The 20031-nt window shown below is 42.6% G+C and overlaps 1 protein-coding gene and 1 long non-coding RNA gene across 6 annotated transcripts in view; both read right to left on the bottom strand.

Moving 5' to 3' along the window:
* The window catches only part of LOC123502382, a 137133-nt gene that overhangs the window by 86629 nt on the left and 30473 nt on the right, over window positions 1–20031 (bottom strand). The window lies entirely within an intron of this gene.
* LOC123502409 lies at window positions 8177–10007 on the bottom strand. The gene is made up of 3 exons (XR_006674035.1): window positions 9935–10007; window positions 9231–9358; window positions 8177–8269 (listed from the first exon to the last, which is right to left on the bottom strand). It is a non-coding gene; the product is annotated as an uncharacterized LOC123502409 (long non-coding RNA).

The following is a 20031-nucleotide window of genomic DNA, read 5'->3' as shown; positions in this document are numbered from 1 at the left end:
GCTGTACATGGCAAATGGAGTTCAACACGACAAAATGCAAGAAATTAGAGTTTGGCAAGAGTGAAAGAAGAATCAGGAGTATGTACAAGATAGGAAATGAAGACATAAAAACCAGTCATGAAGAAAAAGACCTTGGGGTGACAATTACCAATGACCTATCGCCAGAGAGACATATAAACAAAATAATTGGAGAAGTATTGAACTTATTGAGGAACATAAGAGTGGCGTTCGTATATTTAGATGAAGAAATGATGAAGAAAATAATTACTGCAATGATAAGACCAAGGCTTGAATATGCAACAATACAGTGGGCTCCGAACTTAAAGAAACACATAAGGAAACTAGAGAAAGTACAGAGGGCTGCAACAAAAATGGTGCCTGACTTAAGAGATTTGACTTATGAAGACAGACTGAACAGAATGCAACTTCCGACCCTGGAAAACAGATGAGAAAGGGAGACCTGATAGCAATATACAGAGTGATGATTGGCATGGAAAAATGGATAGGGAAGATCTGTGTATGTGGAATGAAAGAATGTCGAGAGGGCATGGGAAAAACTAAAATGGCCACTTATAGGAGAGATGTGAAAAAATATAGCTTCCCTCATAGAAGGGTGGAAGCATGGAATAATTTAGACGTGGAAGTGGTCAACGCAAGGAATATTCATGATTTTAAGAAAAAGCTGGACATTAGTAGATATGGAGACGGGACAGTACGAGCATAGCTCTTTTCCCGTATGTTACAATTAGGTAAATACACACACACACACACACACACACACACACACACACACAGCCTCACCTCACTTCAAAACACAAAAAATCTTCACATAAATATAAATTCACAGTATAAAACACAAACTTATTTCAAAACCCACCCAAAAAAACTTTCCAACACACACACACACACACACACACATTTCTAGCACCTTGCCACAAAAATTCAGTATTTTTATGAGACCTTCCAAGACAGTGGTTCCCAAACTGGGGTGAATCATCCCTTGGGAGCAGCTTAACAATTTTTGGGAGTAATGGAGGTGACAGAAAAATAAATAAATAAATAAGAATTCTGAAAATGAAGAAAACCTTGCAGTGCCTCCCATTACAATTACTGTTAACTTAGTCTTAGTGGGCAAAGTTGTAACATAAATAATTATTCTGTGTAAGGGTAATGTGGTTGGTTAGTATGACATGTTAACCCCTTCAGTACTGGGACACATTTTACCTAGAGATCTGTGTACCATTAGACCATTTTATTCACTTTAAGAAGGGTCTATGGAGGGCACAAGATTAATGGCCACAGTCTTCACTATCTTAACCCTTTCAGTACTGGAGGACAATTTTACCTAAAGATTTGTGCACCATTAGACCATTTCATTGACATTAGCAAGGGTCTATGGAGGTCACAAGGTTAATGGACACAGTCTTCACTTTCTTAACCCTTTCAGTATTGGGACACATTTACCTTGACATTTGTGTACCATTGGACCATTTTATTGACATTAGGAAGGGTCTATGAAGGTCACAAGGTTAATGGCCACAGTCTTCACTATTTTAACCCCTTCAGTACTGGGACACCTTTTTACCCTGAGATCTGTGTACCATTAGACCATTTTATTGACATTAGGAAAGGTTCATAAACATCAGAAGATTAATGGTCATCATCTTCACTATTCTAACCCCTTCAGTACAGGGACACATTTTTACCTTGAGATTTGCATACCATTAGACCATTTTATTGACATTAGGAAAGGTTTATAGACATCAGAAGGTTAATGATCACAGTCTTCACTATTTTAAACCCTTCAGGACTGGGACACATTTTACCCTGAGATCTGTGTACCATTAGACCATTTTATTGACTTTAGGAAAGGTTTATAAAGGGCAGAAGGTTAATGGTCACAGTCTTCACTATTTTAAACCCTTCAGGACTGGGACACATTTTACCCTGAGATCTGTGTACCATTAGACCATTTTATTGACATTAGGAAAGGTTTATAGACATCAGGAGGTTAATGGCCACAGTCTTCACTATTTTAACCCCTTCAGTACTGGGACACATTTTACCTTGACATTTGTGTACCATTAGACCATTTTATTGACATTAGGAAAGGTTTATAGAGGGCAGAAGAATAATGGCCACAGTCTTCACTATTTTATCCCCTTCAATACTGGGACATCTTGAGATCTGTGTACCATTAGACCATTTTATTGACATTAGGAAAGATCTATAGACATCAGAAGACTAATGGCCACAGTCTTCACTATTTTAACCCCTTCAGTACTGGGACACATTTTACCTTGACATTTGTGTACCATTAGACCATTTTATTGACATTAGCAAGGGTCTATGGAGGTGACAAGATTAATGGCCACAGTCTTCACTATTTTAACCCCTTCAGTACTTGGAGACATTTTACCTTGAGGTTGAGTACCATTAAACCATTTTATTGACATTAGAAAGGTTTATAGACATCAGAAGATTAATGGCCAATATCTTCACCCTAAAACATGCCAAATGGTCTTAAAATACCATAAAACATGCCAAACTCTCTTAGAATGCCCTGAAAAACATGCCAAACTTGTCTTAAAATGTCCTTAAAAAAAAACATTCCAAACTGCTAATCCATCCTAACTGTTCTTCATGACTCCAGGTGTTGTCTTGTACTCTGGGTGTTGCTGATGGCTGTAGGTGTTGTAGAAGGCTTGTGTTGCATTGTGGCTTGTCTTGGCTTGCTTGGTGGTGCAGTGTGTCTCCTTGGCAACATTCAGGGACTATTGGCTTGACTTTCCTGTAATGATAGGTTTACATTGAGTCACCTTCACTATTTTGTAAACTGAACTGAACGCAACTCAACCCAACCTAACAGAACTCAACCTAACTTAACTAAACTGAACAGAAATTAACCTAACCCAAAACAACCCAGCTCAACCCAACCCAACCCAACCAAAGTTAACCCAAAACAACCCATCATAACCCAACCCAACTCAACCCAACCCAAAAACAACCAGTTAACCCAGAACAACAACCCAAGTTAACCCAGAACAACCCAAGTTAACCCAGAACAACCCAACATAACCCAACCCAACCCCAAACTAACCCAAAACAACCCAGCATAAACCCAGCATAACCCAACCCTTTATCTTTACCTTTACCGAGGTGCCTGTCACGTGACGTCGGCGACCATGGAACACCATCCTCCTCTGTTTTGAGCCACTCTAACCCGATCCACAGTTGTCCAGCCCTCACTGACGTGTTTCACCAATGTGTCCATAAACTTGACCCTCTGTCTTCCTCTCGCTGGTTCCTTATACTCTCCCCAACAAGCATTCTCTCCCACAGTCCATGTCCTCTCAGTACATGGCCCACAAAATTGAGGTGTCTCCTCCTGATACTCTTCACCGGTGTTTTTTCCATTACTACTCTTCTCAATCCTTCATTAGTGATCCGTGCACTCCAAGGGATTCTCAGCATTCTTTGCATGAACCACATTTCTACTGCTTCTAACCTTTTGATCATGTTCTTCTTTATCGTCCATGTCTCAGAGCCATACGTTAATGTGGATCATACATAACGCTTGAGTATACGTTGTCTTAGAGTTATATTCATGCTAATATTGGTCATTATCTTTCTTACCCTTAAAGTACGGGGGTTGATTTACTTTCTGTCTGTTACAGCGAGGAAAAATCACACCTGTCAAAAATGCTAAAATATTCTTTTCCTCATAAAAGCATATTTCTTTGTGTTATTCTGAGTACAACGATATAGTTTTCAACATGTCATCACCTCTCACACCAAAGTTATTGCACGTCAAAAATTCATGGCAGAATCCGCCGCTAAGAAATACCCCCAAGCTCAGATAACACCATCTCTCTCTCTCTCTCTCTCTCTCTCTCTCTCTCCATTTGGGCATATGAATTTGATGTAAAAGTAGGAACTTTTGCACTTTCATGTCATGAAAATGTGAACTCAGATGAAATGATGTTCAAAACAGAAAAATAAAAATAAACCACATATTACAAATATTGTGGATTTTATAATAATTGGAATGTGGCAACTCTTCTTGGCAATGGGACTGACGTGACTTGGCCGACAAGCACAGTCCTGTAGAGGCAACCATGGGTGACACACACCAGCGCATTGTTCGAGGGAGTATGTGAGGAGGTTTATGAACGTCGCTGTGAGGGTTGGCCTCTGTCTCCCAGATCACTATCAGAATCACTACTGGAGTCTTCACTTTCTTCTGTCTTAATAAAAATCACTGTCTTCATTTTCACCACTATCCTCAATGTCATTACCGAGTAAAACTGACATAACATCACTCGGAGTACCGAAACCTAACTCCGGGTCACGGGGATTGCTAGATGTTGCCTCAAAATGGGAAAAGATGACCTATGTGAGGGAACATATGTCTCCAGGCTCAAAGAGGTGAGTGAGAAAAGATGCCAGAGACTTCCACTTGCCCCAGGACCAACAGTGAGGGGGAGAGATTCAAACGTTTAGCGCCGAAAAATCATGATTCCCGGAACGATCCCTGCTTCTCTGCACGCCACGCTACAATCATCCCGAAACAATCACCGAACGTTAAGGGTTAAACTATCTATGAGTGCTTGCAATTTTACCTCGGAATCTGCCGCTAAAACTGTATCGTCCGCATAACGTATGTTGTTTGTGTTTCTTCCCCCAATGCAAATTCCCTCCATTTCTTCCATCTCCTCCAAACATTTTTGTCCATACAACGAGAACAAGTCTGGTGAGAGTACGCAGCCTTACCACACTCCTCTCTGTATCTCTACCCATTCTGTGTCTGGAGAGTGTACACAGCCTTGCCACACTCCTCTCTGTATCTCTACCCATTCTGTGTTTTTATTTTTTATTCTTATTGCTGCTTTTAGTTCCCAGTATAGGTTATTTATCATTGTTACATCTTTGCCATCCAATCCAATCTCCTTTAACACGTCAATCATTTCCTCCTGTCTAATCGTCTCAAAGGCTTTCTCAAAGTCCACCAAACACATGTATACATCTTTTTTGCATTTCAACTGCTCTTTCTGTTACCATCCTCAGGCCAAATATTGCATTACCCTTTCAAAATCCATATTGCTCCCAACCCAATCTAACCCAACATGACCCAACCCAACCCAACCCCAAATAACCCAGCATAAGCCAACCCAACCCACCCCAAATTAACCCAACCTAACCCAAAACAACCCAACCCAAATTAACCCAGCATGACCCAACACAACCCAACCCCAAATAACCCAGAACAACCCAGCATAACCCAACCCAACCTAACCTAACCCAACTCATACTAACCCAGAACAACCCAGCATAACCCAACCCAACCTAACCTAACCTAATCTTATCTTAACTTAAATCACACCTGGAAAACACCCACAATAAGTCTACCATAGCCAACCCACACCAAAAAAAAATAAACACTATACATAGATAGCTATAGTTGACATTACAAAAACATACAAAAAACGGTATTATTCCAGTGTTTCACCACATTCCACTAAATGTTTTTTACCCACCTCATGAGATAGAGCTCCTCATTACGAGTATTTTTAATCCCATATTTATAAGGCGCAACCTATTTATAATGGTGATACCGAATTTCAAAAATTTAATCGTATTTTTGGCGATCTCACTCCCGAGTCAATAGAACAGAGACAGAGTGACACGAGAGCTGCTCGACCCAGGGCAGCGGCTAGCGTGCGGGCCAACATTAGTGACTCGTTTTGTTTGAGCTATTGTTTCCGCTGATTGGTTACTTCCGTTTGAAAGTGAACCGGCGGCCAATGAAAAAAAAAATCATAATTTATTCAACCAATCACGGTGGCCTTGAGGCTTGCGGTATGAATTTGAATTCAGTTTGAGGCAAGATGTCCCACTGTGCAGGTTGTGAACTGCATTACTTCAATGTTTTGGTTATCATATTTTCAATAGATGTCATGTTGGCTGAGTGAGAGCTGTGAGGGTGGAGCTGGGAAACGAGGAAAACTGGAGGACCACTTCATTTGGACAGTGCCACAGTTCCTACTAATACATATTGGTTTGTAGAGCAAGAAAAATAAATCATGAAAATAATTTAATACAACAACACCTGGATAGAATTTTGATTGTCCCCATCATATTGACAGGTTAATGGTATATGATGGCTGTTATTATCATTGATGTTTTCTTTCAGGGCTCACAAGCAGACACGCAGTGTTGTCCAAAGAGGCACTGGGCAGCTGAAACACCGATTTCATGTCTTGCACAGTGAGGTCCGGGTCAGCCCACCATTGAAGGTGTGCAAGATGGTGCATGTTTGTGCTATGTTGCACAATATATGTAAAGACAGGAATATTCCTATTCCTATTGATGCAGGCCACCCTGACTTTGAAGAGCAGCAGCACGACATCGTACAAGAAGTGCCACCACTTCCAGCTGCTCGACGAAATCCGGGTCGCCTGTATCGAGATGAATTCTGCAACTTGCATTTCAAGTATGTTGATTATTTTGTACCAATATATACTGGCTTTACTGTATTTGATCTTGGATATGTCCACTTATCATGCATTAGTACCTCATTACTGTTGATTAACCACCTTTTTTTTCAGCAATCCTGCCAGAAACATGGCCCACCTGCCCCACCACTGATCTGGTGACACATGCAGAGATCAATTTTGCAACTTGCATTTCAAGTATGTTGGTTATTCATTCTGTACCAATATTTACTGGCTTCTATAAATAATCTTGGATACATTCACTCATCATCTCATTATTGTTGATAAGCAACCTAATTTTTCTTTTCTTTTCTTTTTTTTTTTCATTTTTCCAGCATTCCTGCTTGAAGTGCAGATCTCCTGCCCTTCAGCACACATAGCCAGTCACATGCCAAGGTACTGTCAACATCTATGTTTTCCATCTCCCTTAATTCTTATCCTCACTGCTTTCGTGTTGACATTTAAAAACTGTACACTCTTCTAAATCAACATAAATGCTTTCTATCTCTCCTAATTGTCATCCTCCACACTTCCATGTCAACATTTTAAACCTTACACTCTTCTAAATCAACATAGATACTTTCATCTCTCTTAATCCTCATCCTCCACACTTCCATGTCCACATTTAAAACTGTACACTCTTCTAAATCAACATACATGCTTTCCATCTCTCTTAATTGTCATCCTCCACACTTCTGTGTCCACATTTAAAACTGTACACTCTTCTAAATCAACATATATACTTTCCATCTCCCTTAATTCTTATCCTTGCTGCTTCCATGTCCACATTTAAAACTGTACACTCTTCTAAATCAACATATATGCTTTTCATCTCTCTTAATTGTCATCCTCACTGCTTCCATGTTGACATTTAAAACCATACACTCTTCTAAATCAACATCTATGCTTTCCATGTCCATTAATTGTCATCCTCCCCACTTCCATGTCCACATTTTAAACCATACACTCTTCTAAATCAACATATATGCTTTCCATCTCCCTTAATTGTCATCCTCACCACTTCCATCACTTTCTTCCTGGGAGCTCCTGGCCTCACTGTCCTTTTCTGGCAAATATTCCTCATGTGAGTCACTAATGAGTCCTTCTGATTGACTCTCATTGTCCTCAGAATCCTGTAATTCATCTAATAGAGCCAGCTCACCCTCAGAATCCCTCAAGGGTGACAATGACAACACCATTACACCACACTGGTCAGTAACACACTGCCCACCGGCCACCACCCCTCCCCTCAGGCCACACGGTCCCTCCCCCCAAGCCACCGTACCCAGTGTCCCTGAAAACAGTTAGCCACTTTGTCACTGAATCATAAAAAACACACAAAGCGAGTAGATGAAGCACTGATGGAGTGATGGTGTGTGCATGTACTGTAAATATCTTGAAACACCCTTAAAACACCCTAACATAGCCTAAAATAGTTAAAAACAGTCTTAAACACCCTTAAATAGCCTTAAAATAACCCTAAAAACACTAAAACAGTCTTAAACACCCTTAAAATAGCTTAAAACTGCCTTAAACATCCTAAAATTCTTCAAACACCCTAAAATAGCCTTAAACAATCTAAAACAGCCTAAAAATACCCTAAGACAGCCTTAAAACACCCTAAAGTAGCCTTAAACACCCTCAAAGTCTTCAAACACCCTAAAACAGCCTTGAATACTCACAGTTGGCTAGGTGTGTCCCAGCTGGTGTAGTTGCCATGTTCCATCCCCACATAGAGCCACTTCCTTTAGTACGGCCGGTGGTGGCTGGTGATCCTGTTGGGAGGAGGTGGTGGTGGTTATAATAGTACTAGTGGTGGTAGTGAAATGGTGTGGTTTTGTGAGCATCTGATGTGGTAATGTTGGTTGTTTGTGGTGGTTGTGGGTGTGGTTGGACAGTGATGGTGGTGGTGGTGGTGGTAATAGGAGGATTTTAAAAAGACAAATATTTTCCGGCCAAAACAAGTGAAAAAATTGAGGTTTATGAGACAAAATTGTAAGGAAAAACACGCTTTCACACACCCGACACTCACCAAACACACAGCACACCAGCACACACCATTCCCACACCTGCACACACCAACAAACCACAAACAACCCTTTGCAAACACTGGAAAATGCAAAAAACACACACCCAAAAAATATATAGTAGCTTACACTAAAAACATTTACACACACACCACACGTACCACACACACACACCACACCTGCGGAAACCTTTCCCACACCTGCACACACCAGCACAGTGTGTGGAGGGAGATATGGAGGAAAGAAAAGGAGGTGGTGGAGGGAAAAATGAGAAAAATTGTCAGGTTTTGAAGTGAGATTTGGAAAAGTACTATTTTGACTATGATAGAAGTGAGATAGGAGACTCAAAATTAGAGGGAAAGTGGAGGAAACATGGAGGAAATAGTCTACTGAAGGAAAAGCCTGGAGGTAACCTGTGGAGGGAGATATGGAGGAAACAAGACAAACATTACCTAACCAAAACGCACCAAAAATTACCTAAAAATATTGCATCACACACACACACACTCCACAAACAACCATTAAATCACACCTGGATAACGCCCACAATAAGTTTACCCTAGCCAACCAACACCAAAAAAAAAAAAAATAAACACTATACATAGGTAGCTATAGTTGACATTACAAAAACGTACAAAAAACACACTTACACACACACCACACTCACAGCACACCTGAGGACACCTTTCCCACACCCACACACACTCACCTCTCCCTCTGGAACTTGGTGAGTGGAGTATTTGTGGAGTTTTGCCGCAGAGAGGAGACATGCAGCAAGTCAACAGCAGCGGCTCTCCAAGAACCCATTGTGACATTGTGGCAAGCCATGGTGCACCTCTGGAATAGTGGTAGTTGTTGTAGTGGTGGTGGTGGTAGTAATAGTATAAATGAGGCGTGACAAGGCGTAGGAAAGAGTGAAGGACACTGCCTACCACACTATAACACCACCATATCTCACTAACCACTTCAACTATCAAACTATCACGCATATGGGAGGTGTATGGATCCACAAACTATCTACGGAGGCAATATGGGGCGTGACAAGGCGTAGTAAATAAGAAAAACTGAAAATAGTTAACACAGAGAGGGCCGATGTGGAAGGCAGGATGGCGGACACTGCCTAACACAAGAACACCACCATATCTCAGTAACCGCTTCAACTATCAAACTATCCCGCGCATGGGAGGTGTATGGGTGCATAAGCTATCTATGGAGGCAATATGGGGCGTGACAATGCGTAGGAGGGCAGGAATGACCACCGCAAATATGAGGCAACAAAACCCAAAAGTTTGCTTATAAAGACGCACTTATTTTCACTTTACCAGACTTTTTTCACCTTAATTGGCACGTCTCACTAACTCTACATACTTTAGATAATAAGCATGTACACGCACACACTTGGGAATAACTCACCTGCTCCACAAATGTTCAAAAACTGTAAAAATCTCAAAACAGAGCTAACAATGGCGGATCTTCTTCTTCTTCTACGCAAAATGTCGACATCATTGTATACACTTCCTCTATCACTCAAACTTCTTATAAAATTCAAAATAACATTGAAATAAAATAAATAAAATATGAAATGGTAAAGAAAAATGAAAATAACATGTGTATTATATTCCCAATACCGAAATGGGGGTGTTGGGGTTACTCACAAATCTTCATAAAAAAACATATTTCGCCGTAAGGATTGAAATATTTCTACTTATTTAGTGATGTTGGCACTTTTCTGATATCTGATTTGTTATTAGTAAAGTAAACTAATTTCTAAACTACAATAGAATCGAGTCCAGCTGTGTTTTGGTTTACCGAAAAAATAACGTTAAAGTCACTGCAAGGAATATAACGTTTTTTTTTTTTATCAGCACGCCTAGGATTGTTTTGGTGCTTGATATAACACTTAAAAGATATGAAAAACATGATTCAAGTAACAATATTCCATAAAGTTTAGTCTACCTATTCGTATTTTCAATTTCAAAATTTTGAATGGTAACAAAATAGAAAACAAAAATCTTTATATGACAAAGAATCTGTGTTTTCTTTATTCGGCTGGAAAGCGAAAATTTGTGTTATTCAGAAAATGTAATATAACGTAGTTTGGGTGAGCTTTCTATCTCGACATTGTGGTGTGTTTGTCACCCGTTAATTGGACACAAACACCTTCCTTTCCACCGCTTTCAATAAAAACCACCCGGTAGGAATATTATATTTTGATTATTAGTTACACTATTTATCGCGCCTAAAAGTGTAGTGTATACTAGTCTGGGAGCCGTTTTTCTTGTGGCGATTTTTTAAATGAATTATCTACGTAAATATTGAACCCACGGGGGGCGCCTCACCCCTGCCTTCCCCATGGACAGTCCAGCAATGTCTGCTTCCACTCCCCCTGTGTTTCCAGACCCAGAGAGTGAAGCAAAGCCAGAATCACCCACCATACTAGATAAATAGCCATTACTGTGGTAAATAAGGCGATGGTTGTGTATATGTACCCCAGTTAACACCGCCCGCCGCCCACCTCACCCACAGCCCGCCCCAACATTTCCTTCAATTCTCACTGTTTTCTGATGCTGCTGCGCGCCTCAAATGCATAGCAGGGACAAAAGAGGAGCGAGTAGTAGTAGCAGGAGCAGCAGTGTTATTATTATTACTACTATTAATGTGCGTGTGTGGGGGCAGGCTGTTTTATGTAAAATTATCCCCCTCTCTCTCTCTCTCTCTCTCTCTCTCTCTCTCTCTCTCTCTCCATGAAGGCCACAGAGGTGACTAGGTAGAGTGTTCCTGCTGTTAATAATTTAGAAATGTTGTTAATCTCTCACTGGAACCTTAAAAACAATAACAACTTCAACTATACTCTATTGATGAAGGTTAGACACACAACCCGTCACTTCAGAGGAGCTTGGCGGTGTCTTATGGTGTGGCTTGACAATGTTAGGGCTGGATACGTCACTAAGCCCTTCTCTCTCTCTCTCTCTCTCTCTAATCGGTAAAGTTAGTCACTTTGAAGGTAAAAATGTGTCCCAGTAATGAAGATGTTAAAATAGTGAAGACTGGCCATTAATCTTCTGTCCTCCATACACCCTTCCTAATGTCAATAAAATGGTCTAATGGCACACAAATCTCAAGGTAAAAATGTGTCCCAGTACTGAAGGGGTTAAAATAGTGAAGACTGTGGCCATTAATCTTCTGCCCTCCATACACCCTTCCTAATGTCAATAAAATGGTCTAATGGTACACAAATCTCAAGGTAAAAATGTGTCCCAGTACTGAAGGGGTTAAAATAGTGAAGACTGTGGCCATTAATCTTCTGCCCTCCATACACCCTTCCTAATGTCAATAAAATGGTCTAATGGTACACAAATCTCAAGGTAAAAATGTGTCCCAGTACTGAAGGGGTTAAAATAGTGAAGACTGTGGCCATTAATCTTCTGCCCTCCATACACCCTTCCTAATGTCAATAAAATGGTCTAATGGCACACAAATCTCAAGGTAAAAATGTGTCCCAGTACTGAAGGGGTTAAAATAGTGAAGACTGTGGCCATTAATCTTCTGCCTCCATACACCCTTCCTAATGTCAATAAAATGGTCTAATGGTACACAAATCTCAAGGTAAAAATGTGTCCCAGTACTGAAGGGGTTAAAATAGTGAAGACTGTGGCCATTAATCTTCTGCCCTCCATACACCCTTCCTAATGTCAATAAAATGGTCTAATGGTACACAAATCTCAAGGTAAAAATGTGTCCCAGTACTGAAGGGGTTAAAATAGTGAAGACTGTGGCCATTAATCTTCTGTCCTCCATACACCCTTCCTAATGTCAATAAAATGGTCTAATGGTACACAAATCTCAAGGTAAAAATGTGTCCCAGTACTGAAGGGGTTAAAATAGTGAAGACTGTGGCCATTAATCTTCTGCCTCCATACACCCTTCCTAATGTCAATAAAATGGTCTAATGGCACACAAATCTCAAGGTAAAAATGTGTCCCAGTACTGAAGGGGTTAAAATAGTGAAGACTGTGGCCATTAATCTTCTGCCCTCCATACACCCTTCCTAATGTCAATAAAATGGTCTAATGGCACACAAATCTCAAGGTAAAAATGTGTCCCAGTACTGAAGGGGTTAAAAAAGGAGGACAGAGAAGTCTGTGAGCATGTATTTCATGAGAAGTTATGGGTGGAAGGAGCACAGGTGGAGGTGTACAGAATGGGAATGAAAGTGAGAGGGAGTGAGAGGCCCCTAATAGTATGTATGTCTGCGTGATGTATATGATAAATGGGAGGTGGTGAAGAGGGCAGACAGCTGAGAGACTGTCATGAGGAAGACATAAGTCAAATCAGGATTGCCCCTGACAAAACTAAGAAAGAGAGAGAACAAGACGCAATGCTAAAGGAAAAGTTGCAAGACAAAAGAAGACAAGGAGGCCAGTGGAAAATACAGAGGGGAAAAATTGTGAGAGTAGGAGAAGGCACTGGTGGGGACTGAAATACAGGTGTACGGGACAAAGAAATCAGCGAAAAGAGTGTCAAAATGAGTGTAATAAATATACAAGGGCTAACACAAACTAAAGCAAAAGAAGTAGAAGAGTTAGTGAGTGATGATAGTATAGTTTGCTTAACAGAGACCCAGAAGAAGCTAAGAGATATAAACTTCAGTGATAACTGTGTGATAGTAGATAATATGAGAGAGGAGCAAGATAGAAAGGGAGGAGGACTAATGGTGCTATATAGGAAGGATACAGGAGTAGACCTAGAGAAGATACCAACAAAATGTCCGGATATATTGCACACAAAAGGGAAAATGAGAGGATGGGAGATGAGACTAGTAGTGGTTTACCTGAGTGTTAACGATCCACCCAGAAATAATAATATTAAGCTACAAATGGAAAGGATAATAAATGGAAACTCTCACCCGCTCTTAGTCATGGGTGACTTTAATGGACATGTGGGCTTCAAAGGGGAGCAGAAGGTGAATACAAATGGAGAAATCATTTTGGAATTGATAATGTTAAATGATGATTGCAAATGCACAGGAGGAGAGTTCACATGGAGCAGAAATGAACAAAGGAGTGTTATTGATTATGTACTGGCAACAAATCAAGTCTATAGGAAATTCAAGAGCATGCATATAGATGAGGAGAAGGACATTTTGACATGTCAGACCACAATCCAATTGAAGTGGAGCTAATAATAAAAGAGAAGAAGAAAAAATGTGAGAGAAAAGAGTGGGTTGTGAAGGAGTATTATAAAACAGACAATAATTCCTTAGAAAGATTTTGGGTGTGCATGGAAAGCCAGGCGCTAAATAAGGAAGTGGAGAACATTGAAAAATTGGAGTCACTAATAAAGAGAAGGTGCTAAAAGGAAAATATAGGAGAAGAGGAGAAAAGAATAGCAAGAACACAGAGCCTGTATGGATAAATGATGTAATTAGGAAAGAAATCAAAGAAAGGAGGAGGAGAAATGCAACAACAAATGAAGAAGAGAGGGAAAGGTGGAAGGAGTTATACCCAAAGCAAAAAGAAAGGGTACATGTGCTAATAAAAAAGGAGATCTGTAAACAAGAAGAGAAAACAGTCAAAGAAATGAAGGAAAGCAAGGATGGAGGAAAGAAGATGTGGGAGTACATTAAGAAGCTAAAAGGGGAAAAGATCAAGGAGAAAAATCCCCTAAAAATCTATGGAGAAGATGGGGTACAACTGGAGCAGGAGAAGGTGGCGGGGGGAGGAGGTAAAGAAATTGTGGAGCAACATATATAGAAAATATGAAAACAATATTGAAGAAATGTGGAATGTGAGGAAGAGAGAGGAGTATGAGAACATGATCAAAGACATAGAAGAGAAACGATCAGTTAGGCTGAACGCAGTTGATGAACAAGGGACACAAATGCAATATATACAGACTTGTGCAGTGGAGGTATGGGAACACATCGACATGGCAAGAAGGGTGACAGGAGGAGAGGTGCAATTACAACAGAACATTATCACAGAGGAAAGAGTGGCGAGGTGTCTGGGAAAATGAAGAGCAAACGAGCTGTGGGGACAGATAATATTAAAGGACAAATGTACAAGGAGATAGGAAATAGCACAGTATTAAAGGAAATATTAGCAAAGGGAATGAAAAGTACATTAGAGTCAGGCCATGTACCACCAAGCTGGAAAGAATCAAGGACAGTGATGATCCCCAAAACAAGATGCCCAAAAGCCAAGGATTTGAGACCTATTGCATTAACTAACGTTGGGTATAAACTAATGATGTCAATCATAAGAGATAGCTTAGAAGATCACATAACAAAGAACAGCTTAGGAAACAAACGCAAGGAGGTTTCACAGAACGTAGTACAATTGAAAATAACATTTTGTTCTAAAATACTGCATACAAAAATCTTTCAAGATGAAAAAGCGTTAATTGTAACATCAATTCATTTTGCCAAAGCATAAAGAGGAGAAATTAATACACCAGCCATACCAGGAAAATACTGAAAAATAATTGGGGCTCTGCTTTTAACAATACAGACATACAACAAACAAACACAACTCTGCAAAAATTTTGGAATGTAAGACAAAAGAAGATCAAGGAAATAGAAGATGATAACAGAAATCAATAAGTGAAAGAACAAAAGACCATGACAGCCAGAAAAATACGTCAGGGAGAGCCGATACAAAGGCATCTCTCCTGACCTACAACTCAACTCAACTCAACTGGGAAAGGCTGGAATACACTGAGAGAGGCTGGGAGGCACTGGGAGAGGCTGGGAGGCACTGGGAAAGGCTGGGATGCACTGGAAAAAGCTGTGATGTCACTGGGAGAGGTTGGGATGCACTGGGAGAGGCTGGGAGGCACTGGGAGAGGCTGGGAGGCAATAGGAGAGGATGGGAGGCACGGGGAGAGGCTGGGAGGCACTGGGAGAGGTTGGGAGAGACTGGGAGGCACTGGGAGAGGTTGGGATGCACTGGGAGAGGCTGGGAGGCACTGGGAGAGACTGGGAGGAGCTGGGAGGCACTGGGAGAGGTTGGGAGGCACTGGGAGAGGCTGGGAGGCACTGGGAGAGACTGGGTTGCACTGGGAGAGATTGGGAGGCACTGGGAGAGGTTGGGATGCACTGGGAGAGGCTGGGAGGCACTGGGAGAGGCTGGGAGGCACTGGGAGAGGTTGGGAGGCACTGGGAGAGGCTGGGATGCACTGGGAGAGGTTGGGAGGCACTGGGAGAGGCTGGGATGCACTGGGGAGGCTGGGAGGCACTGGGAGAGGCTGGGAGGCACTGGGAGAGGCTGGGATGCACTGGGAGAGGCTGGGATGCACTGGGAGAGGCTGGGAGGCACTGGGAGAGGCTGGGAGGCACTGGGAGAGGCTGGGAGGCACTGGGAGAGGCTGGGAGGCACTGGGAGAGGCTGGGAGGCACTGGAGAGGCTGGGAGGCACTGGGAGGCTGGGAGGCACTGGGAGAGGCTGGGATGCACTGGGAGGCTGGGAGGCACTGGGAGAGACTGGGAGGCACTGGGAGAGGCTGGGAGGCACTGGGAGAGGCTGGGAGGCACTGGGAGAGGCTGGGAGGCACTGGGAGAGGCTGGGAGGCACTGGGAGGCTGGGAGGCACTGGGAGAGGCTGGGAGGCACTGGAGAGGCTGGGAGGCACTGGGAGAGGCTGGGAGGCACTGGGAGAGGCTGGGAGGCACTGGGAGAGGCTGGGAGGCACTGGGGAGGCTGGGAGGCACTGGGAGAGGCTGGGAGGCACTGGGAGAGGCTGGGAGGCACTGGGAGAGGCTGGGATGCACTGGGAGAGGCTGGGAGGCACTGGGGAGGCTGGGAGGCACTGGCTGGGAGGCACTGGGAGAGGCTGGGAGGCACTGGGAGAGGCTGGGAGGCACTGGGAGAGGCTGGGAGGCTGGGAGCACTGGGAGGCACTGGGGGCTGGGAGGCTGGGATGCACTGGGAGAGGCTGGGAGGCACTGGGAGAGGCTGGGGACTGGCTGGGAGGCACTGGGAGGCTGGGAGGCACTGGGAGAGGCTGGGAGGCACTGGGAGGCTGGGAGGCACTGGGAGAGGCTGGGAGGCACTGGGAGAGGCTGGGATGCACTGGGAGAGGCTGGGAGAGGCTGGGAGGCACTGGGAGAGGCTGGGAGGCACTGGGAGAGGCTGGGAGGCACTGGGAGAGGCTGGGATGCACTGAAAGAGGCTGGGATGCACTGGGATAGACCAGCTGGACTGAAATAAGACAGAACAGAACACACCAAAATCTTATATCACCTATTTCAACGCCGCCCACGCCCCGACACGCCGCCCACTCCACCCACAGCACGGGAAAAAAGTTCAACATATATAAATAGGAATTAAAATATATATTAAATGTCCTTGATACCATAATAGCGATGTTCTTATAATACCGTCACTCTTCTGTCGTCTATAAATTTCTGTCGTTTATTGATTTTACCTTCTCGCTTTGAGTCAATCTTTTCGTAATGACTTCTTCTCATAATTCTTCGCTCTTTAATAAAATTTTGTCCCTCTATATCACTTTATAGTCGTTTTGTTGTATGATATGACTAGATAAAACGTATAACAAAACATCAAACAAGATATATTAGTTTGAAACAGTATACTTAAGAAATGGCAGTGATATAATACTTGACTTCTATATAAACACACCATACTGTACTGAAATCTTACAAAATTCAACAATATCCTAGTTTTTCGTGTGAATTTTACGTCCAACCCACCCTAGGCGTACTTTTGAAGGCAGAATTACGCCCACATTGCAAAAAGCTTTATTCTCTCTCCACGACTGTTTTCCAAGGCCTCAGAGATGACTGGAGGGTTTTCAAGAATGTTTCTCCTCTTACTAATGCAGAAATCATGTCATTCTGCCTTTAAAACCGTCAAAACACCCTAAAAATTGCTCTGATATCTTAAAATCTTGCTTAAAAAAGCTTTATTCTCTCATCACGACTGTTTTCCAAGGGCCTAGAGATGACTAGAGGGTTTTCAAGAATATTTCTCCTGTTAGCAATGTAGAAATCATGTCACTTTGCCTTGAGAACCGTAAAAACACCCTGAAAAATGTTCTTATATCTGGGTGGGCGTGGGCGTGATGGGCGTGTCTCAGGTAAAGGAAGGTTCCCAGCACTGGAGGAAATAATTAATGATCTTGTTAAGCTGTAAAATTATAAAAAATAGTGAAACAGATCAAGAAGAAATGAAATAAAATGAATTGCTAGCCTACTGTTGCTAAGATTTGTGTAATGTATTATAAACATTTGTTGTAATATTTATGTAATGTATTACAAACATTTGTTGTAATATTTATGTAATGTATTACAAATATTTGTTGTAATATTTATGTAATGTATTATAAAGATTTGTTTTCTAAGGTTTATTGCGCTGATGACACCACTCCGTCACTACAGTGTTGTTTGTGAACGAGTATTTTGACGCAAATTAATAATTATTAATGAATATAATTTTGAAATCTGTGTTGGCGCCAAGCGCGCGACAAAGCGCCGCGCCGCTCACCCTTCAGATATTATCATTAATATTATTTGTTTGTTTTCCAAGGACGCCATTGTTTGTTTGTGTGTGTAATTAGTGATTCTCATACCTCTTAATTTGTCGTTTTGTTTTTGTTACTTGTCTCGCTGGTGTGGTTTGATTTTTGATATATTATGAAGCCTAAAGGAACGACACGGTGCCCGCGCCCGCGCCCGCGCCCCTTTAGTTTGTGTGGGTGTGTGCAGTGGTGGGGCATGCTGTGCCGCGCCCCGACACTCTAGCGTGGATTTAAGGCACTTTGCTGGGATGTGTGTAGTAACACAGTGTTGTGAGAGTGTTGCAGTGTTCACACGACACATGACACGCCGCGCCAGACACATGACACACGACACATGACACAGGACACACCACGCTCACTTTCCCGCCAAACCAAGCCGCCACAATTGTGCAAAGTGACAAAACGTCGCTCAAGTCAAGAAAAGTGGCACCCTGGCCTATCAGAAAAGTGGCAGGCCTATCAGAAAAGTGGCACCCTGGGGTAGGCCTATCAGAAAAGTGGCACCCTGGGGTGGCCTATCAGAAAAGTGGCACCCTGGGGTAGGCCTATCAGAAAAGTGGCACCCTGGGGTAGGCCTATCAGAAAAGTGGCACCCTGGGGTAGGCCTATCAGAAAAGTGTCTCTGTGTGTGGGGGGGGTGGGGGAGTGATGTGACACCGAGGATTACTCACATAGACCTGTGTGTCAGCGCCAGTAGGCCTATGTGTGTGTCAGGACGCGCGTCACCATTGTAAGTACATGTTGACTCTCTCTCTCTCTCTCTCTCTCTCTCTCTCTCTCTCTCTCTCTCTCTCTCTCTCTCTCTCTCTTCACTGTGGTGCAGCCGTAGCGGTGATGAAGTAGAAGGTGTTCACCCCACCCAGAAAAAAGTCTCATTAAGAATGTCACCTTTTTAATACTTAAGATCAATGTTTCCTATCTCATATCTCGCGTGGTTGTACTATCGGGGTCTTGCGAGTAGACAAAGTGGCAACCTCGATGTTACAATAGATAAATATGTATTGGTAGTATGTGTTTTAAGAAATATAGGAGAGAGAGAGAGAGAGAGAGAGAGAGAGAGAGAGAGAGAGAGAGAGAGAGAGAGAGAGAGAGAGAGTCTTTGTATATTATAGAGACACATGCAGGTGAGGATCTCGTCCACCCAGTAGTCCACCCCCAGACAGCTGTCCACCTGTCCACCCCTCACTTCATCTCGTCCACTAGAAGATGGACTCTCCACCCAGGTTGAACACCACTGGTCCATAACAGAACAACATACATTTTGCTTCACTTGCTACCACCACCACTACTACTACTACTACTACTACTACTACTACTACTACTACTACTACTACTACTACTACTATTATTGTTATTATTATTATTATTATTATTATTATTATTATTATTATTATCATCGTTGTTATTACCGAGATGAGAGAAAACGGTGTGAACGCTCGACGGCAGGTCAACACCACGCAACACCAGCACCACCAGAGCACCAGGCCCGTCACCAGCACCACCAGCCGACCCCAGGCACCACCGAACGGCCACCACCACCACCACAACAATCACCAAAGTCAACACCAGATTGATTCCAGGTCCCTGCAGAGGCCGAGAGGTGCACCACCACAGCGGGCCGAGCAGAGGTCAACTTACTCACTTCCCAGGGGTCAAGGTCATACTCAAGGTCACTCTCAAGGTCACACTCAAGGTCAAGGTCACAGCAAGTCACCAGGACAAGATGTGACTCCAGATTTTTATTATCTGCCATCACAAAGAAAATATACTGGTGAAGTGGTGCACGTTTATGTTCATTATAATGAGTAAGGGGTGTCTGGGGGTGTGTCGGGGTGTCTCAGGGTGTTCTTGGGTTTTTTTCTCTCTCTCTTTTTTTTTCTCTTTCTCGATCTTATTTTCAGGGTTTTTCAGTCTTTCTATTGCTCTCTCTCTCTCTCTCTCTCTCTCTCTCTCTCTCTCTCTCTCTCTCTCTCT

This window comes from Portunus trituberculatus, chromosome 11, assembly GCF_017591435.1.
Source record: "Portunus trituberculatus isolate SZX2019 chromosome 11, ASM1759143v1, whole genome shotgun sequence".
Taxonomy (NCBI): domain Eukaryota; kingdom Metazoa; phylum Arthropoda; class Malacostraca; order Decapoda; family Portunidae; genus Portunus; species Portunus trituberculatus.
Note: the sequence above shows the minus strand (reverse complement) of the source record. Positions and strands in the feature narration are given on the sequence as shown.